Source organism: Ovis aries, chromosome 11 (genome assembly GCF_016772045.2).
Source record: "Ovis aries strain OAR_USU_Benz2616 breed Rambouillet chromosome 11, ARS-UI_Ramb_v3.0, whole genome shotgun sequence".
Lineage (NCBI taxonomy): Eukaryota > Metazoa > Chordata > Mammalia > Artiodactyla > Bovidae > Ovis > Ovis aries.
Window position 1 is genome coordinate 59825758 of NC_056064.1, and position 22569 is coordinate 59848326.

The window sequence follows — 22569 nt, forward strand, 5'->3', positions numbered from 1 at the left end:
AGTATTCTTGCCTAGGGGATCCCATGGACAGAAGAGCCTGGCAAATTACAGTCCCTAGGGTCACAAAGTTGGACACGAATGAAATGACTTAGCATGCCCATAGCCTTCCAGGAGCCATGCCAGAGTAGCCCAGAAGAATCACAAGTATCACTCAGAATAGAATCCATTTCCTACTAGTCACTCACATTGCTTTTTAAACAGCAGGTCATCTGTGACCGACCTAGGATGGCTCCCATGTAGCCTGATTTGGGAGCTGCATTGGCAGAACCTAACTGCCTGTTCCAAAGGAAACAGATGTTATGGGAAGTGTGTGTGCCTTCATGCTTGACATTCTCCAAGCTTGGTATGCATGGAATTCCAACCAGAAACCATGTCTTATCTTTCTGTGGTTATATTCCCATTTTGTGAGAATCATCTGCAAATTATCTTCTTCTTCTTCTTCTTTTTTTTTTTTTACACTTACAGAGAGTCTGTTTATTAATCTGTTCAATCTTCTGGGTATCACTGAACTCAAAAATGTCATTTGCTCATGGACCAGGAACTCCTTGGATAGCACCTACTGCGTCTTTGACCTTTAAATGATTGAGTGTCTGTTCTAAGCTGTCAAAATGAAAACCTAGGACATCTTTACTGGGAAGGAAAACAAAGCAACTGTGATTGGCTCTTATTTCAGTTCCTGTTTTCCTTTGTGGATACAGTCAGATGGAGATGGTCTTCAAATAAAAGACAAATGATTTCTCTAGGAAGATTTGGATAGACAGGCCACGGAGACAATACCTTAAGCTGTGTGTTGCTTGTCACATAAGATTAGTTTTCTATTAGCCTGAGCCTTTTCAAAGACACTTGGCAAAAAAGCATTGCCACTCACTACAGAAAACAGAAGATTTAGGTAGCTGGCAGAAGTTAGTGTGTTTGATAGACTCTTGAGTTTCCATGCATTTCATTTCCTCTACTTCTCCTCTGATTGTGCTTCAGTTCCCACTAGAGTGCTACAGAAGAAGAAGAAATCACCCTACCTAAGGTGGAAGGTTAGATTTCACTACCTGTGAATGCCTGTACAAACAGGGGAGACCCAGGTTAGCAATGTTATGTTAATCGCTCAGTTGTGTCCGACTCTCTGCAACCCCATGGACTGTAGTCCATCAGACACCTCTGTCCATGAAATTCTCCATGCAAGAATACTTCTCTGAAGGGTATAAGGGGCAATCTTTCTAACCCAGGGATCAAACCCGGGTCTCCTGCATTACAGGCAGATTCTTTACCATCTGAGCCACCAGAGATTAGCAATACTTAGCTTAAAAGGAGAAGTGATTCCTCCAGCTTCATTTTTGTTTTACTTTCTCAAGACTGTTTTGGCTATTTGGGATCTGTTGCATTTCCATACAAATTGTACATGTTTTTGTTCTAATTCTATGAAAAATGCCATTGGTAATTTGATAGGGATTACATTGACTCTGTAGATCGCTTTGGATAGTATAGTCATTTTCACTATATTGATTCTTCCAAGTCAAGCACATGGTGCCATCTCTCCATCTGTTTGTGTTGTCTTTGATTCGGCAACCTAGACGGGTGGGATGGGGGTAGGTGGGAGGGAGAACCATAAAGGAGCAGGTCTAAGTATGCATATGGCTGTTTGCTTCATTGTACAGCAGAAACTGACACGACATTGTAAAGCACCCATGCATGTTAAGTTGCTTCAGTCGTGCCCGACTCTGCAACCCTACGGACTGTCGCCCACCAGGCTCCTCTGTCCATGGGATTCTCCAGGCAGGAATGCTGAAGTGGGCTGCCATTTCCTACTCTAAGAGATCTTCCCTACCCAGGCACTGAACTTGGGTCCCCTTTGTCTCCTGCATTGGCGGGTGGATTCTTTACCACTAGTGCCACCTGGGAAGTCCCAAGACAACTATACCCAATAAAAAAAAAGAAGAAGAAGAAGTGATATGTTCCCAGCATTTCTTGGGTGGGAATAGTCACTGGGTTGAACACTGGGGAGTTGAGTCTAAAGCAGATGGGTGCATTTTCCCCTTAAATCTCCAGGTAAGATGTAAAGTCAGTCTTTCCCCTGCCCTGTAAAAGGCTCTATCCTACCAATGCCTGTAAGGAGCTGGAAAGGTCATGGAAACAGCCTCTGTGTATTCTTCAGTGCAATCAACCTTTAACTAGGTTGGCACAGGGGGGAATATTCCCAAGGATTATGAGGATGATTACTACCCTTGAGCTGATATCAATCTTGCCAAGGACACCCCACAAGCTCTGTCAAGACAGGCCCCTGAGGGACTTCTCTGTTGGTCCACTGGCTAAGAATCAGCTTTGCAAGGCAAGGGACATGGGTTTGATTCCTGTTCAGGGAACTAAGATTCCACGTGCCGAAGAGCAACTGGACCCCCACGCTGCAACTAGAGTTCAGAATATGAAGGTGGCGTCATGTTGTAGATTCAAAAGAAAGGTGTTTAGGTTTGAGACCTCTCCCAGCATTTAAGGCACAAAAGGCGCCTCCTCAGGGTTTGACTTTTGTACTTAATACTTGATTTTCTAGGCAAACGAAGAAAGATGGTGGCATAGATAAACCACAAGAGGAAAGAAGTGAGAAATCGATTTGCATTTGGCTTGGAATAAATCACAGGCTCCGAAAAGCATGCCCCATTTCTGTACATTGCTGGCTTGTAAAATGACTTTCTGTTCCCTGAATTCAAGCTATCAGAGAGGCAGGATGTAATCAAGGGGAACATTCTGGGTAGTGGAGCAAAAGGTGGTTTATAAATTTTTAATTCCTTGGGCTAATTCATCCAGCAAATAATCTGTGGAAATTCAAGAGGTACTAGGCTTGAACAAATACATAGATCCCCCTCATCCAAATCAAAATTCATTTTTAGCCAAGAAAGTACACAGCACACCGATGTGGAGAGAGATTTCCAATATGTTTTGAAAATTCCACAATTTTTAGCTACTGATTTTATTTAAAATCATTCATAACTATTGTAACTGTAGCTGTCTTTCATTTGAGGCTGACTGGAGGAGGTGATGAAGAGCATCTTTTCTCTGGTAGCAAAATAACTTTTGGCTTTGACTTAATCAAAATGCCAGCTTGCATCCATGTAAGGGAGATAACATTTCTGAAAAATTCATTCAATTGATGAGCCTTGGTGGTACTGCAGAAGTTTAAAATCTTAACAGAAAGAATATGCTATAAACTAAAATAACTGTTTCCCCTTCATAGAATCTAGGACCAGAGGAAGAATTATTGGTTTTTTAACTGAGAAATGTAAATATCATTGACAATTTAAACTCCCAAGCCTCATGCAAATTTCCCATAGAAAAATAGACTGGATGCCCTTGAAAAAAATCAGAAGCCTGCCCTCAAAGACATGAGTATATTCAACAGCTTGTGAATATACTCATGCCAGCTTCCACACCCACATTCAAGAGAGTAGATGCAATAGGTTGAGGGGATATTTGCTCTCTTAATCAGTTGGATTTGGCTACCTGGCACCACAGTCTTGTGAATTCCACTCCCCAGTACCACCAACCAAGAGCTGCCATTTTCTTCTTGGGTTCTGGGTCCCAGGGCTGAGACCCAACATCTATGTCTGTGCCATCAGGCCAAGCTGGCATCCACCTCCTGTCCCCTGCAGGGCCATGTGTGACCTCTATCCTTGTCATCTGAATCTAAGAACACTCTGTCATGAAGCAACACCATATGTGTAGGCATATACCCCCATTCCATCTCCACAAGGAGACTTTACTGTCAGCTCAATAGAACAGCATAATCAAAATCTCAGCCCTCTAATAGGTGATGGCCAGGCAGTTGAGTGATGCATCCCAGGAAGCCCCACCCACAGGTCCCATGTGATGCTCATCAAGTCCTTCAAGGCGCTCCCAGCCTCCACTGCCAGTGACACCAGCTCCTCTGTCCTGCTGGGTCTTTTCTCGAGGGTCCTCAGTTCTGGGGCACTCTTTCCTAGTCCTAAGAGCAAGCCCCAAATTCCTGTTTTATTATACCTTCTTTTGGTTTGCAAATTAACAAACTAAACCTTAGAGAAATGGAGTTGTTCACGACCTATCATAGAGGTTGAAAGTGAAAGAAAGGATTGCAGCCCAGGTCTCCAAAGCTAGGTTCTAGGTGGTGTATGAGAGTGAATGTCATCATCTTGGGTGTATATATCCTTCGTATACAAGGCTTGAAGCAGGTTTCCTAGAATTAAGTGTGCTATTCCTATTAAAAGCCAAGACACCATTTTGCCAACAAAGGTCTGCATAGTCAAAGCTATGGTTTTTCCAATAGTCATGTATGGATGTGACAGTTGGCCATAAAGAAGGCTGAGAGCTGAAGAACTAATGCTTTCAAATTGTGGTGCTAGAGAAGACTTCTGAGAGTCCATTGGACAGCAAGGAGATCAAACCAGTCAATCCTAAAGGAAATCAACCCCGAATATTCATTGGAAGAATTGATGCTGAAGCTGAAAGTCCAATACTTTGGCTACCTGATACTCATTGGAAAAGACCCTGATGCTGGGAAAGATTGAAAGCAGGAGGAGAAGCAGGTGACAGAGGATGAGATGGTTGGATGGCATCACTGACTCCACGGACATGAAGTTGAGCAAGCTCCAGGAGATAGCCAATAGATGGACCTATTGGACAGATGGCCAATAGTTGGTGTGCCGCAGTCCATGGGGTCGCAAAGAGTCAGACACGACTGAGCTGTTGAACAATGACAATGCTATTCCTGTAACTCTAAGCACGCAGGTTGTGGGAAAATACTTGAGCATCTGAGGTTGTTTTTTGTGCTTTCCTGAGCTATGTCTAGCCACTCCACTGATAAGATCAGCCCTTGATGTGCACACAAGCCTCAGGGACAGTCAACCAGCAAAGCCACCTGACGGAAGCACTCAGAATGGAAAGAGGGCCAGCAAGGGAGGAGGGCAGAGGAAGCCCAGCGCTGTGTTGGGGGTGGGGTAAGGCCACCCATGAGAGCAGACTGGGCGATGCCTTTCCACGGAGAAGAATGTTCCCAGTTGTGAGATGACCAGGCCCGAGGGTGGGTTGGAGGGAAGGCCTGTTGCCTCTGGTCGCCCTTTGGAATTGTGCCGCAGTGTGTGAACACAAAGGGAAAGTAATCCCGTGTGGGTGACGTCACAGAGTACCCCGAGGAGAGGGAAGAGGGTAAAGCTTCCTGATGCTCGGGTCCAAGGGACACAGGCTGGTTTGGGCATCAGTTCCTTCTGCAACCAGAAGCGTGACTCTTGTTTTTTCTTTCAAGTGCTGGGTCTTCACTGCTGCGCAGGGCAGGCTTCTCTGTAGCTGCGGCAGGTGGAGGCTCCTCCTTGGGGCAGTTTGTGCGCTTCTCATTGTGGTGGCTACTCTTGTGGCAAAGTGCGGGCTCTAGGGCATGCAGGCTTCAGGAGTTGAGGCTCCCAGGCTCCAGAGCACAGGCTCAATAGTTGTGGCACAGGGGCTTAATTGCTCTGCACCACGTGGGATCTTCCCAGGTCAGGGATCGAACCCGTGTCTCCTGCATTGGCAGGTGGATTGTTTACCACTGCGCCACCAGGGAAGCCCAGACGTTCGGCTGTTAGGTCCATCTGTTGAGCCCATGTGTGTGCTCAGTTGTTTCAGGCACGTCTGACTCTGTGCAGCCCCATGGAGTGTAGCCCACCAGGCTCTTCTGTCCACGGGGATTCTCCAGGCAAGAATGCTAGAGAGGGTTGCCATGCCCTTTTCCAGGGGATCTTTCTGACCCAGGGATTGAACCCTGGTCCCCTGCATCGCAGGGAAATTCTTTACCATCTGAGCCACGAGGGAGGGATAGACAATTCTTAAAAGAGACAGAAAGGAACTCAGCAGGGAGCACAACTCTGATACACAAACTAACGCACCCACCCAGGACCGCGTCTCCTCTAGATGGCTACAAACCCCCGAAGGTAATATTCCTCTGCCTTCTCATCCCAGGGCCAGTTATGAAGCAACTTGGAACCATCCTTGTCACCCAGAGTTCTCCTAAGTCATTTGACCTCACCGCTACAAAGCCGTCTGGCCTTTCCCACGCAAACCCCAATAGAAGCCAGCTGTGACCTGCCCTTGACCTTGCTGCTCTCTGCTGCCTCTCCACCCCCTCCTGTCCTCCCCACGTGGTTTGCGCTGCACGCCCCATACACCGCAGGCCTCAAGGACCTTCAAGTCCATAACGCACTTGATTTTTCCCTGAGACTCATGGCCACATCTTACTGCCCATCTCATAAAACAATACAAAGCAATCTAAGGGTGGGATGAGAGAAATCACATTTCCATCTTCAGTGCAAAAGAAGTGCCCCCGAGGGAAGAATGTACTATGTTCCAGTCCAGATGTTTTTAGAGAGAAAGGAGTGCCTCTTTCAATGCGGAGATTCACCTTACAGCCCTGTGCATGGAGGACTGTCATGTTCTGAGCCTTGCAGCCTCAGAGGTCATCGTTAAGCCTGACGCAGCAGCTGGTGGTGGAATACGGCTGGCTATGCTCACGGCTGCAGCCTGTGGGCCTGGGGAGCTCCGAGGGTCAGCCCCATGACTGGGAGCACATATTTAGGGAGAAGCACATATTTAGTGATGCCTTTCTAAGAATCAAATCTAATGTGTGTGGACTGAGAGGCAATAGGATGGCCAGAGCCCAAAGGTCAGTGGTCAAGGATTTGGGATTGTCCACCGGCATGGAACACCGGCTGTGCTTGGAGGGAGGCCCCCAGCGACTGTGGACGGACAGGGATTCAGCGGGGCTGAGGGAGGGTAGTGTGGGGGGAAGGACTCAGAGGGCTTTCGTGTTCGTGTCTTAGCCACATAGTGAGAGGTCGACAAGGATAGGGAAATACAGAGCTGGGCAGTTCAGGAGAGGCTGGACTTCCCTGGTGGTCCAATGGACAAGAGTCTGCCTGCCGTCACAGCAGTCACAGTTCGATCCCTGGTCCGGGAGGATCCCAGGTTCTGCATCACAGCTAAGCCTGCACGCCGCAACTACTGCAGCCCCGCGCCCTGGAGACCAAGCTCCAAAACCAGAGAACCCACGGCCCTGAGAAGCCGCCCTGCACCCAGGGAGCAGCCCCCGCTCACTGCAGTTAGAGAAGAGTCCAGGCGGCAGCAAAGACCCAGCACAACCAGAAACAGATGAACACAAACAATACACGCTTTAAAAAGAGAGGTGAGTGTGGGCAGCAGGTAGACACCGAGGAAGGTGATCGCTCACATCAAACAGGTATGGATAAAAGCAACTGAGCCTGTGTGTGGATCTGGGCTTCAGGATGGGGCACCAGACTGCGGACGGACAAGGGTTGCGTACTATCCCCATTGTGAATAGAAACGCTTCTTATGTGCCCACACTTTACCTCTGTGAATTTGCTTAACTTCCTTCCAAAGCCTGTGAACTAGGTATTAATACCATCCCCATTTTGAGGATGAAGAATTTTTTAACATTTATTTTATTGGAGTACAGTTGATTTATAATGTGTTAATTTCTGCTACTGCTACTGCCAAGTCACTTCAGTCGTGTCCGACTCTGTACGACCCCATAGACGGCAGCCCACCAGGCTCCCCCGTCCTTGGGATTCTCCAAGCAAGAACACTGGAGTGGGCTGCCATTTCCTTCTCCAATGTATGAAAGTGAAAATTGAAAGTGAAGTCACTCAGTCGTGTCCAACTCTTGGCGACCCCATGGACTGAAGCCTACCAGGCTCCTCTGTCCATGGGATTTTCCAGGCAAGAGTGCTGGAGTGGGGTGCATTGCCTTCTCCGTGTTAATTTCTGCTGCACAGCAAAGTGATTCCATTATATATATACACACACACGCTTTTTTTTTTTTTAACAAAAACTTACTGGAGTGCAGTTGATTTACAGTGTTGTGTTACTTTCTGCTGCACAGCAAAGTGAGCCAGTTACACATACACATGTACCCACTGTTTTCTAGATTCTTCTCCCATATAGGTCATTACAGAGTATTGAGTAGATCCCTGCGCTGTACAGTAGGTCTTTACAGCTATCATTTAATATAGAGCAATGTGTATAGGGGAAGGATAAATTGGGAGATTGGGGTATATATTTTTTCATATTCTTTCCTATTATATTTTATCACATATATTGAATGTAGTTAACTGGGCTTCCTTCATAGCTCAGTCGGTAAAGAATTTGCCTGCAATTCAAGAGGCAATTCCTGGGTTGAGAAGATCCCTTGGAGAAGGAAACGACAATCCACTCCAGTATTCTTGCCTAGATAATCCCACGGACAGAGGAGCCTGGCGGGCTACGGTCCAGGGGTCTCAAGAGTCAGACACGATTTAGCAACTAAACCACCACCACCACCTGTGCTATAGACTAGGACCTTGTTTATCCATTCTCTACATAATAGTTTGCAAGGGATAAAGAGGGGCTTCCCTGGTGGCTCAGCGGTAAAGAATCTGCCTGCAATGCAGAAGACTCGGGTTTGATTCCTGGGTCAGGAAGATCCCCTGGAGGAGGGCATGGCAGCCCACTCCAGTATTCTTGCCTGGAGAGTCCCATGGCAGGATCTTGGCAGGCTTACAGCCCCTAGGTTTGCAGAGTTGCATGCATGCAAGTGATAAACAATTAAAGCTTAACTAGTTTGGTAGATTTATCTGGAGTCAAAAAGAAAGCCAACGCTAAGGGGAAAAGGACTATAAGAAAGTCAGCTCCTTCCAGAGATAAAGTTCTAAGCTTTAATGAGGAAAGGAGCTGTTGGCAAAAAAAGGGTGAAGGTGGTTCTTTGGATTTGATTTCATCAAAAAAAAAAAAAAAAAGAGGAGGCTCAGTCACTAGGACTGGGGAGCTTGTTCAGAACAGCACTGGGTACTTGGCTGAGTTCTTTGGGAAGTGTTTTTGAGCCACTCAGGAGCAGTCGGGATTGACCCATCTCAGAACAAGCAGCTGATGGGCGTGTGCATGGGGTCCAGTCCCCTAAGCCCCAGGCACCGGGAAAATTCACAGGAGGGCAATCCAGGCAGATGATTCCACTGAAAGCTGATCCATCCCCAAGCTCAGGAGGTCAGCAAAGAGGAACAGAGAGGAAGGGAGGGGTGGCCAACAAGCTGAAAAATCTTTCCCAGAAAATCGAGGCCAAGAGTCAACAAAAACAGATTTTCATCCACACAGAACTCTCCGTGAAAGTAATAAAATTTTGTTGAACTGGAGAGATTCTGTCACTGAGGTCTAATGTTCAACTCTGGATGTTCTGCTTTTCAGGAGAAGACATGGCAGCAGCGAAGAACTGGTACAGGAGACCTCGGAGAAGAGAGGAAGAAGCAGGAGACATTCACTCGTGGACTCAGAGCCACTTTGCTGTTGTCCAGTGGCTAAGTCACGTCCAACTCTTTGTGACCCCGTGGATTGTGGCACGCCAGGCTTCCTTCTCCTTCACTGTCTCCCAAAGTTTCTCAGATCCATGTCCATTGAGTCAGTGATGCCATCCAACCATCTCATCCTCTGCCGTCCCCTTCTCCTCCTGCCCTCAGTCTTTCCCAGCATCAGGGTCTTTTCCAATGTCAGTTTTCCCCATCAGGTGGTCAAAGTATTGGAGCTTCAGCTTCAGCATCAGTCCTTCCAATGATTATTCAGGACTGATTTCCTTTAGGATTGACTGGTTTGATCTCCATGCAGTCCAAGGGACTCTCAGGAGTCTTCTCCAGCACCACAATTTGAAAGCATCAAGTTCTTTGGCACTCAGCCTTCCTTATGGTCCAACTCTTACATCTGTACGTGACTACTGGGAAAGCCATAGCTTTGGCTATACAGAATTTTGTCAGTAAAGTGCTATCTCTGCTTTATAACTTGTTGTCAAGGTTTGCCATAGCTTTTTCTTCCAAGGAGCAAGCATCTTTTAATTTCATGGCTGCAGTCACCATCCGTTTTAGAATCTGTAACAATCTGGTGAAGAGTGAGGCTACTGATTCTCAAAATGGATGACCACTTGAAGAATATATATATAGAAGAATTTCCTGAATTTGTTAGCAAGTGGAACTAGGCAACTCTGAAGGCTTCCTTTTATACAAAGATTTAAAGGTTTTTATGGTGTTTTTCACTAACTAGTAAATAGCACTTCATGAAATGAACAACTTTATGAAATGAACAATGGCGAAAGACAGTCCAAGAGGATTAAAAATGAAGTGTAAGAAAGACCTCATCTTCTCATTAAAGTAAAAACAGTTGGGTCTACTTTTAAAGTTTTAATAATTATGAGCCATACTTTCATGCCAATAGGAAAGATCAAACTGGCCCACGTTTTGGTACTGCTTATGCCCTGTTCATTGCATCTGCTTTTTAGCTGATCTGGTTTTACTTTTATTTTGTATTTCTGTGTGTGTCCTAAATTAAAAAAAAAATCCCAGGCCAAATCATAGATTTTTCTTAAGAGAAAAATTACGAGAAGCCCAGAATAATGGCTGACAGGGAAGCTCCACAGGCAGGAGATGCTTCTGGATCTGTTAGTCGTGTGTTCCAGCCTGCTTATTTGCTGTCTCCTTGCTAAGTCTTGTCTGACCCTTCGTGACCCCATGGACTGTGTACCCCGCCAGGCTCCTCTGTCCATGGGACTTTCCAGACAAGGACACTGGGGTGGGTTGCCATTTCCTCCTCCAGGACATCCTCCCCTCCCAGGGATGGAACCAGAGGCTCTTGAATTGGCAGGTGGTTCCTTATGGCTGAGCCATGAGGGAAGCTGGTTCCAGGCTTTCCTTCAATGCAAATGTGAGGGCTCTTGCAGGGAAACCAACTTCAGGTTTTGATGGTTTGAGTCCCAGAAAGTCTTTATCAGGTACCTTTCACAACCTGTTATTCCATTTATATTATTTATGTAATACAAACAAGTGAGTGTCTTTATCTGAATCACTTAGATTTGATTTTTGGAGTCTGGCTGATTTCTATGGGGATCTCATCTCTACCACTTACCTATGTGAATTCTGACCAGTTATCTTACCTCTTTTTCATCCCCGCCCCTTTAAAAGGATACTGATGGGAATGAAATCAGGTCACATTATAAAATGATAGGTGTGCCCCAAATGTCAGTGGCTTTCACCTGGACCAAAACAGGAATTTTGCCTTGGCTGATTGGAATCAGTCATGGTGGTCATGATGGGGGCAGATGCTTTTCTTTCTTTTTTTTTTAAATTGGAGATAACTGCCTTACAGTATTGTGTTAGTTTCTGATGTACAGCACGAATCATCTATGTGGACACATGTCTCCTCCCCGTGGGGCCTCCCGCCCCACCGCCGCCCGATGCCACCACTCTGGGTCACCACAGAGCACTGAGCTGAGTCCCCCAGGCCACTCAGCAGCTTCCCACTAGCTCCCTCTTTACACACGGTGGCGTGCCTGTCAGTGCCACTCTCCCAGTTTGTACCCCGCTCCCACTCCCTGTCTGGTCTCTACGTCTGCATCTCTACCCCCGAGGGGCAGCCGTTTTGATTTTCAAAAAGATCAAAATGTGAAATGGCTGATTTGTCTTTATTAAATCACATGCACACAGAACGTCCCTGGCCTGTACTCTTGACCCTCTTGACCCTTGACCTTCCTCTTGACTCTCATCACCCCTCATGCCAGCCCCTCCTGCATACCTCCCTGGATCCCGGCTGCACCACTGAAAAGCTTGGCCTCATCAGAGAGGCGCAGCCCAGCCATGGAATGTGGGTGTCTGGAAGCGGCCAGTGGAATACTGCTGATCGGAACATCATGTGAGTAGCGGGTCGAGGCTGGTGCAAACTGCCAGGACCGAGGGGTGGAGGTGGAATGAACTGGGAGGTTGGAACTGACACATATACATTACTGACACAAGATCAAGCCAGCAAATCCTAAGGAAAGCAACCCCTAATATTCACTGGAAGGTTTGATGCTGAAGCTCCAATACGTCAGCCACCTGATCTGAAAAGCTGACTTGTTGGAAGAGCTGACTCCTTGGAAAAGACCCTGATGCTGGGAAAGATTGAGGGCAGGAGGAGAAGGGGGCAACAGAGGATGAGATGGTTGGATGGCATCATTGACTCAATGGACATGAGTTTGAGCAAACTCTGGGATACAGCGGAGGACAGGGAAGCTTGGTGTGCTGCAGTCCATGGGGTCACAAAGAGTTGGACACAACTGAGCGACTGAATGATACCAACATGAAATAGACAACAAATGGGAATCTACTATATAGCTCAGTGGAATCTATTGTGCTCTGAGGTGACCTAAACAGGAGGAAATCCCAACAAGAGGGGGTCTGTGTGTATGTGTGTCTGATTCACCTTGCTGAACAGCAGAAACTGACACAGCACTGTAAAGCAACTATATGCCAATAAAAATTGATCTAAAAAACTGCCACAACTTGGACATCACAGGTATTCGGCCTTCCTTACTGCAAAATTGCAACTGGCTGGTAATTTTCTCAAACCTGAGAATAAGATGTACGTTCCTCGGAGTGGAGCCTCAGAGTTGAGATACGACTTTAAGCTTAGCTAATAACTGACTATCACTGTCTGCGTCAGAGTTTCCCTCTTCTCTAAAATGAAGCTAATAATAATTGTCTCCATTGAGTTTGTGCTCACTGTGTGTGCCAGGTATCATGCAGAAGGAGATTAACTGAAATCTAAGAGAGAGAGAGGTTATGAAAGGCTTTTGAGAAGGAGGCAGATTGAAGTGGAATCATGTGGGAAGGGCAGGCTGTACCATGAGGGTTATGGGCTTTCAGGACCTCTAGGGATATTCCCCGGGCCCATCTGAATTCTCAGAACAATTTCTAGGCTCACCAGAAGATAAAGAAGGAGGGGGAAGGGCTTTTGAAAAGGAAAGCTTAGGAACGTCCTTGGCACTCCAGTGGTTAAGACTTCTTCCAGTGCACGGAGTGAAGGTTCAGCCCCTGGTTGGGGAGTTAAGGTCCCACATGGCTTGCGGCCAGAAACCCGTAGTATAAACAAGAGAAGCAATACTGTAACAAATTCAATAAAAGACTTAAAACTGGGGCATATCAAAAGAAAATGAAAAGCTTCAAGAGTTTCATAACTAAGACGTATTTATGGTTAAACCTGGGCTTCTCAGGTGGCTCGGTGGTAAAGAATCTGTCTGCAATGCAGGAGATGGAAGACCCCCTGGAGGAGGGCATGGCAGCCCACTCCAGTATTCTTGGCTGGAGAATCCCACCAACAGAGGAACCGGGTGGGCTACAGTCCTTGGGGCTGCAAAGAGTCGGACATGACTCGGTGACTAAACAGTAATGACAACATGGCTAAACCCGGAGACCTGCATCTGTCCAACATTGGAATTTCCAGGTAAACAAGTTACATGCATATCAGCCTTTGCTCACTTCGCCAGAAACAAAATCTGAAGCCATGAGCTGTTAACCAATGTTATTGACTCCATGGCAACCCTCCAGGTTGCAAACCAAAAGCCAACAACAAGCAGAAGCAGAACATGCGACGTGTAAAGGCCCAGGGCTTTCCTACCCTATCAGACGCCAATGCCCGGAGAGCTTACTATTTATCGATGTCACCGTTCAGCAGTTTTGGTTTTCTTTTTCCCTAATGAGTCTTTACAGTATTCCTGTCTGTATTAGCAGCTGTAAAGTCATGATAAACGCCAAATCAACAACAGCATATCTTAGCACACAGTCTCGAAACCTCAGCGTCTCTCTGTTGTCACTTGGGGCAGGGGAAGAGTGAGGCAGACACACGAAAGAGGGTTTCATGAAAGACTGTTTCCACAGGGAATTGAGGACTCATTCTTTGCCACATTGCCCCGCGTCAATAAGCCATGTTAGGCTGGATAAGTCATCCTGCTCTCTCTGATGGTTACTTCCCTGATCTAAACACAGTGCTTGCTTTCTAATCTGCTTGATTCAGCTCTTGCCAGAGATTATAGGAAGGAAAGAAAGACTACTTCTAGCCCTAGACTGGACAGCAATAAAGCACGCCCACGGAACCAAAGGAAGCATCGAAAGGTGCCCACCCCAAAGGGAATGAGCTTCTGAGAGCAGAAGAGCAACTCATTCAAGCTTGGTTCCCTCTGGAACCCACTATGTAGTCTCACCTTAGTGACCAGTGGTGCAGGTCAGCTCAGACCCCGTGTCCTGCACGTCCACGTCTTACAGGAGCGCGGTGGCTGGCGTTTGGGGGTTCTTTCCGCTCTGCTCCTCCGAGCTCTCTCTGCAGCCATCGGCGCCCACCACCATGGAGATGAGAAAGCCCACCGGGGAATCTGGCTCTCCCTTGCCTTTCCGGACTCATTCAGCAGACACAAAGGCCACTGAGTTCTCTGCTCGCCTCCAGTGAATCAACACTTTCTTTCTCTTGTTCCCATGCCTACCCGTAGTACACAGTCTTGCCAATGGTGACTTCCAGAAAGCAAGAGTCCAGAAGAAATAGCCTCCCTTCCTGCCCATCGATATCTTTGTCTTTTAAACTTATTTAACAAGGCTCTCCCCCATTCACAAAACAACCCAGAATTGCCCTTAAACATCTCATAGTCCCAGAGGAGGGATTTTTTTTCTTCTTCTCACTAACAGCTCCAGGACTTGAACAACTTCTTCCAAGTGTGTTCTTCTTAAGTGCGAGTGCCCTACATTGTCGCTGTAAGGATTTTTCGTGCAAACACACACCCTGTCTCACCGTGCAATCCTACATGCAAGGCAAAGAGCATTCATTTGGGTTCCAAGGATGTGTGTGCCCCAGAAGACCACTGGCAACCTCAGGAATAATTTCCAGGACAGCATTTAGATTGTTTTTCTGAGAACCCAGTTTTATTTTCTGGCTTATCTCTTTGTTCTAAGTTTGGGATATGAGAGAATAAGTCTTACTCAGTGTCCATTTATTCACCTATTGGGAAGTCTTACAATTTGGAACGAACTAGTCATGAAAAGGCGGCCATTTCCAAGAAATCAAGTGCATGCTAGTACCAGTTAGCAAGATGATGGAAGTGGGAGAAGGAATTTTGAAGTGGGGACTCTGCAGCCGAGGTTTTATCGTGGTAATTGGATACACCGGCAACCAAATGAGGTCAGGTAGACAACGCACGTGTATTCTTCTCTAATTTCAGGAAGGGGTAGGATTGGAAGTCACGAGCACATTTGCAGCATTTACAGCCAGGAACATGGATGAGACCACACAGGGAATGAGGGCAGTTAGGAAAGAGCAAGCGTCCAGTGGCTGAGGTCTGGGACGAGTCAATTTGAAGTTGGGAAGATGAGGATGAGCCAACAGGAGAGACTCAAAAGGAGAATTTCTTGCAGTAGAAAAAAACCCGTGAGAGGTGGTATGAGGAGGAGACAATAATACAAGAGAAAGGCATTGATCCTCTGCACCGGAGGCCAGTGAGAAGTCAGGACGAGGACTAAGAGCTGCCTGTGGGACGCTGCTTGGAGACGTCTGGTAGCTCTGATGAAAGATGTCTCAGCAGAGTTTCTGAGACAAATGCCTAATTAGATCAGGAGTGAGAGGAAGTGGAGGTCACACTCGTCTGCTTTGTGAGGAGCTCTGCTGTCCAATGGAGTAGAAAGGGGGTGGTGGGCTGGGAAGGAAGGTGGGGCTTGGGAGAGGGTTATTTTTCAGGGAGTTTTCTTGTTCTAACAGGAGAGATAGACAGTTTGCCATATAAGATGCTGTCAGCTTAGTGATTTTTATTAAGTAAATGCCTTCCAATGACTCTCATGCGTCACTTTTATTAAAAAATAAGCACTTCTTGGGACGTCCCTGGCCATCCAGGGTTAAGACTTCACCTTCCAGTGCAGGGGGTGTGGGACTGATCCCTGGCTGGGAACTGAGATCCTTTGTGCCTCCCAGACAAGAAAGCAAAATATAGAACAGAAGCCATGTTGTAACGAATTCAATAACGACCTTTAACAAAACGGTCCACATCAAAAAAGTCTTTTTTTTAAAAAAAAAGTATTTCTCTTGAGAGTCTTAAAGAAGGTGTCTTAAACACAACAGAATGAAAAGACTTACAAAGAATGAACCCAAAACTACTAAGAAAATGGTAATAGGATCATACAGAGAGATAACTACTTTAAATGTAAATGGATTGTGTGTGCCAAGTCGCTTCAGATGTGTCTGATTCTGTGCGAGCCCATGGACTGTAGCCTACCAGGCTCCTCTCTCAATGGAATTTTCCAGGCAAGAATACTAGAGGGGGTTGCCATGCCCTCCTCCAGGGGATCTTCCCGACCCAGGGATCGAACCTGCTTCCCTTACGTCTCCTGCATTGACAGGCAGGTTCTTAAATGCACCAAACAAAAGACACAGATTGAGTGGATGAGAATGTGCATGCACACCCTTCCACTTGCCACATCAGTCTGCTTAACCCCCCAATTGCCATGCCGCACAGCCTGTGAGATTGCGGTTTCCCAACCCGTGATTGCACTCAGCCCCCAGCAGTAGAAGCAGCAAGTCCTAACCACCAGACCACCTAGTAACTCCCCCAAAGTAACCACAGTTACAATCTGGTGTCATTCAGTTGCTAGCTCTTTGCGACCCCATGGGCTGTAGCCCGACAGCCTCCTCTGTCCATGGGATTCTCCAGGCAAGAATACTGGAGTGGGTTGCCATCCCCTCCTCCAGGGGATCTTCCTGACGTAGGGATCGAACCTGTGTCTCCTGCATTGGCAGGCAGATTCTTTACCACTGAGGCATCAGGGCAGTCCTATTTGCTCTCATGGTTTCATTATAGAATCAAGAGGAAAGAATGAAATACTATTATTGGACCAATAACAGTGTCTGCTTTAGGCAAGTTTCATTACCAACCATACGTGGGTGAAAAGTGAGTAATCAAGTCTTTAAAAAATCTTTTTATCTCCCATTTTTTCTTACAGTATGCAAAATACTTTGCTTAATTCCATCTTAAATAAAACATCATTTATATCATTGTATAAAACCATATAAACTATAAAAATATAAAACCTTTTAACAGCTTCTCAGTAAAAATCAGTTAAAATAGCTCTAACATTCATCTACAAATTAATCACAGTCTAATCCTGGTGGCTCAGTGGTAAAGAATCCAAGAATCCTCCTGCCAATGCAGGAGACATGGGTTTAAACCCTCAGTCAGGATAATCCCCTGGAGGAGGAAACGGCAACCCACTCCAGTACTCTTGCCTGGGAAACCCCATGGACAGAGGAGCCTGGCGGGCTACAGTCCAGGGGGTCACAAAAGACTCAGCAACTAAAAAACAACAAAACAAATGTAGACAGTAGGTAATGGGCAGAATTATTTAACATCATTTTCCATACCGAAGGGAAAATTCTACATTGTTTGGCACAGCGTCAGTTCCTGCTGAAACCATAGCTTTGGCCAGACCCAGACAAACTTCACAGGAGTCACTTTTGCTGGCCGGAGAGCTTCCTGCTGCTCTAACAGTCCTGAGGGTGAAGGAGGACAGAGGAAGTGTCTGAACCTCTCACTGCTAAACAGGGCATTCCTCTCCAGCCACGCAGGGAAGTCTTGTCCATTACCTACATCCTCAGCTTATTTACAACTCACGGACTCATTTTCCTCTCCCTGGCCAAACCGTACCAAAGTGGAGTAGATGACGGTAATCGATTTCAACATCTGGACTCAGAGATCAATCAGCGGTCAATGGATTGGCAAGGACTTCCTCTCAAATCAGTGATCATTGTCCCATTTAAAAACTTAATGAGGTGCCACACAAAGTTCTACTTGGATTTTTTCTTCCCCTGAACTGGAAGAATCACTTCTCCTGCTGGTTGTTGTACCATCTACCGAACACACACATTCCCAGGCAGAGACCCTGTAGGAACTGCCCCGTGACCAAGTCGGGTGCTGTCAGGAGAGTTGTTGTTTTTGTTTAGTTTGTCGTGTCCAACTCTTTTGCAAACCTGTGAACTATACAGCCCAGCAGGCTCCTCTGTCCATGGGATTTCCCAGGCAAGAAGACTGGAGTGCATTGCTGTTTCCTTCTCCAGGGGATCTTCCCTACGGAGGGATTGCACTCACATCGCCTGCACTGGCAGGCAGGTTCATCACCACTGAGCCACCTGGGAGAGTTCATCTTAAACCCTCAGAAACCCGTGAGCCCACCTTACAACTGCCCCTGGAGGCGGCCCTCGGTCTCTGCAGGGACATCGCCGTTGACAAGGACCAAAGCTCTTGCTCACTTCCTGTTCTGTGATGACTCACCTCTCTCAATGAGGACATCCTTCCTTAAACTCAGATAAACATTTGTCTCCTGTGGCTCTCACAGGACGTTCCTGTCCCCTTCTACTCCCAATAGCCAGTTCTTTCAACAAACATGATAAGAATCTCACACTTACTGCTTGCCTTCCAAGTCAGATTTCACATCCTTCAGGGAAAACCCTCCAAAACCTCCTAGGATCCTGATATGCAGACTGATGATTTAACTTGTCAGGTTTGAAAGTGAAGAGGGTTGGGACCAGTGATAAAATGGTGAGTCACCAAGAGAGCAGGTGTCAACCAAGACTGCTGGGATACCCAGCTTGTTCATGAGCAGGTGTATGCAGGCAAGTTTTAACGACAGGTTCTCCAAGGGGAAAAGAAGCACTCATCATAGTTCACCAATGTTTTTTTTTTTTTTTTTAATTTTTACTGTAGCACAACTGATTTACAATGTTGTATTCATTTTAGGTGCATGGCAAAGTGAGTCGGATACATGTATCTTTCTTTCTCTATGTTCTCTTCTCCTATAGACTGTATTGGGAACCTATACTGAATAATGAGTAAATATACATACTGTATAATATGCTATACAGTTATCTACTTCATGTACAGCACTGCGCATATGTCAGTACCAACCTCCTACTTTATTTCCCCCACGTCTTTCACCTCTGGAAACCATGTTTGTTTTCCACCTTGTTGTTCAGTCGCTGAGTCGTGTTCGACCCTTTGCGACCCCATGGACTGCAGTACAATAGGCTTCCCTGTCCTTCACTATCTCCCAGAGTTTGCTTAAACTCATGTGCATTGAGTCGGTGATGCCATCCAGCCATCTCATCCTCTGTCGTCCCCTTCTCCTCCTGCCCCCAATCCCTCCCAGCATCAGGGTCTTTTCCAGTGAGTCAGCTCTTCACATGAAGTGGCCAAAGTACTGGAGTTTCAGCTTCAGCATCAGTCCTTCCAATGAACACCCAGGACTGATCTCCTTTAGGATGGCCTGGTTGGATCTCCTTGCAGTCCAAGGGACTCTCAAGAGTCTTCTCCAACACCACAGTTCAAAAGCATCAATTTTTCAGTGCTCAGCTTTCTTTATAGTCCAACTCTCACATCCATTCATGACCACTGGAAAAACCATAGCTTTGACTTGATGGGCCTTTGTTAGCAAAGTGACATCTCTGCTTTCTAACGTGCTGTCTAGGTTAGTCATAGCTTTTTTTTTTCAAGGAGCTTTTCAGTTCAGTTCAGTCAATCAGTCATGTCCGACTCTTTGCAACCCCATGGAGCTTTCTATATATTTCTAAGTCAGTGACTCTATTTTGGTTTTGTAGACAGTTTGCCTAGCTCTGTGGTATAGACTGCAACCCTTGCTGATGCCCAGTTGCTGATGGGATGTGTCAGAGCAGGGGGAGGTAAGAGGGTGCACACCGGCGCCTGGGCACTGACAAGGCTCTGCTCCATCAGAGCCCTGGATTATAAACTCTGTCTTAGGATCTGCTCAAGGTCCTAGTTGCTCGTCTCTAAGCTTCTCTTTTAAAATGTGACGTATCTTATTTCACAGTTACTGCGATGTTATTTGGAAAGTCCAGAGTCTGCTCAGATTCCACCCAAAATTCCACTTTGAAGATCCAATTTCATCAAAATTCAATTTCTCAACTACTGGGAATGAGGATAGGGAGGCAGAGAAAGACAAAGTCCCAGAAAAAGCCATGAGATTCTAATATTTGAGTCAGAAAAAAAAAAAAGTTAGCCTTCAGTGTCTGTACTGGAAATAGAATTGGGCAAAGCTGATATATATTAAATTATATATGTATCACTAAGCAATGGTTAGATACCACTAATCAAAGTTGTCATTTTCTTAAATGGAATGAAAAACTGAATTTTAAATGGCTGGCTTCTTAAGAGGAGAGTACAAAAAGTGATTTAAAGTTTTAACTGTTTTGTTCTGAAGTAAGTCAGAGAAGGAGAAACACCATATGATATTCCTTAGATCGGGAATCTAAAAATAAATGATACCAAAAAAATAAATGATACAAATAGACTTATTTATAAAAGAGAATCACAGACTTAGAGGAAAAAAAAAACATATGACTGCAGGGGGCAAAGGATAAGGGTAGGAGGAAGGGATAGTTAGGGAATTTGGGATGGACATGTACACACTGCTCTCCTTAAAATGGATAACCAACAAGGGCCTATTGCACAGCACAGGGAACTCTGCTCGGTGTTCTGCGGCAGCCTGGATGGGAGGGGAGTTGGGGGAGGATGGAAAATGTGTGTGTGTGGCTGAGTCCCTTCACTGTTCACCTGAAACCATCACAACATTGCTAATCAGCTATACTCCAATATAAAATTTAAAAAAAATTTTTTTCAAAAGAGAAGCAGGCAAATTTTCCTTTCCACCAAAAAAAAAAAAAGTCTTATATGTTTCCCTATAATTCAGTAAACTCTTATGAAGTCCTTATCACAAATTAAGAAAACTGTATAAATATTTAACTTAAAATTCTGCAAATGAATACACTCCTTTTCATGCGGTTCCTTCCTCACTCTGCGGTAGACAGCTGCCTTGTCTAAAGCTGTGGGTGCACTTGGGACCATTCTTTATGGAATCCACACTGCAGTAGCTCCCTGTGAGTCACTCCTTCCCAAGGGTATAATTTACACCCTTCTTCTGCTCATCCTGAAGACCACTGGTGGAAACAAAGTCTCTTAACACAGAACAGGAGTTAGCAGGGAAAGTTAAAGTGTTTATCTGGCCTGATGGCCAGCTCTAGGATGTGGAGAAGCGTGAGGCAGAGCTGAGTGGTGAATTGCATCTGGCAAGTCAGGTCCAAGAATTTCAGTTATTCTCAGGCAGGATGCTAGGGCTTTGATCAGGGGAGTAAGACAATTTGATTAGAATTTAAGAGCATGTGTTCTGGCAGCAATGGTGAGATTGGATTAGCCAGACTACAGATAGGGAGGAAAGTGAGGAAGATACTATTTTCTTGGGCTCCAAAATCACTGTGGACAGTGACTGCAGCCATGAAATGAAAAGACGCTTGCTTCTTGGAAAAAGAGCTATGACAAACCTAGGCAGTATATTAAAAAGCAGAGACGCCAGTTTGCAAAGATCTGCATAGTCAAAGCTGTGGGTTTTCCAGTAGTCACACATGGATGTGAGAGTTGGGCCACAGAGAAGACAGCAGTGAAGAACTGATTTGAAAAATCACAGTGCTGGAGGAGACTCCTGAGAGCCCCTTGGACTGTAAGGAGATCAAACCAGTCCATCCTAAAGGAAATCAACACTGAATATTTATTGGCAGGACTGATGCTGAAGCTGAAGCCCCAGTACTTTGGCCACTTGATGTGAAGAGCCAACTCATTAGAAAAGACCCTGATGCTGGGGAAGATTGAAGGCTGGAGGAGAAGAAGGTGACAGGGGATGAGATGGTTGGATGGCATCATCAACTCAATGGACATGAGTCTGAGCAAACTCTGAGAGACTGAGGAGGACAGGCAAGCCTGGCGTGATGCAGTCCATGGCGTCACAAAGAGTCAGATACAACTTAGCAACTGAACAAGCACAGCAAGGGGAAGAAGCAAAGGAACAGACTCAAGAGGGACTTAGGGGTCTGAGTCCCCAAGAAGCAGAAGTTTTTCAGGGAGGGAGAGGGAAGAGAAAGAGGATTGCTCAGAGAAGGGAGGGATTGGGGGAGAGTCAAGGAAGATCTCAAAGGAAAGGTAGGTATGGTTGCAGTCAGGTCTGCAGGGTGGATGGCAAGAAGCTGATGACTTTATTTCCTGGTTCCATTAGGGGGTGGACAGTGGGTACAGGATCTGAGATTTAAAGAGGATGGAAAATATTTGAAACCATCAACGTAGGGAAGTTAGAAACTATGCTATTGCGGTGCTGTGTTGAGGGTTCATCCTTGGGAATGTTCCATCAGGAATCTGACATGTTTTCATGTGGTAGCCTTTGTTAGGAAGCTACAGAACATGCTGTAAAAAGATGTCGTATTTATTCATTCATTTATTTTTAAAGACGTCGTATTTAGAAAAAGTTGCTTCTCCAGTGGTTCAGAAGGTAAATAATCTGCCTGCAAAGTTGCATCAGTATATCTAATTCACTGTTTTTCTTTTATTGTGAGAAAGCTGAATTGGAAAATTGCATTGATAAAAGAAAAGTAATTTGTAACCATCCTGACTGGTACAACAAATACAGGGATGTCCCTTAAAAAACAAACAAACAAACAATCTGGTTGAAAATGTGCATTTAGAAACCCTGTTTGACATGCTCCTGTTCGGGACCCCCTCTCCCCTGTAAAGAGCTCTGTCTCTAGTTTTCAGTGAAATTCACCAAGAAAAACCAATGCTTTGGCATTGAAGAATTTTAACAAGGTAACTTATTCCAGCCTGGGTTTCCAGATTGACCACTAAATAGACTTTATGACAAAAACAGTGAACTTCCCACA

At 45.8% G+C, this 22569-nt stretch overlaps 1 protein-coding gene across 5 annotated transcripts in view; it reads right to left on the reverse strand.

Annotated features, from left to right (window-relative positions):
- KCNJ16 (potassium inwardly rectifying channel subfamily J member 16) overlaps positions 1-22569 on the reverse strand; it is a 68945-nt gene that overhangs the window by 15663 nt on the left and 30713 nt on the right. Inside the window, exon 1 of one of the 5 annotated variants that reach the window (XM_042256467.1) lies at positions 14030-14177. The exons of the other annotated variants lie outside the window; for them this stretch is intronic. The gene's annotated coding sequence lies outside the window, so the exon portion shown is untranslated. Of the gene's footprint in view, positions 1-14029; positions 14178-22569 lie in introns of those variants that run through there. 5 annotated transcript variants of the gene reach the window in all.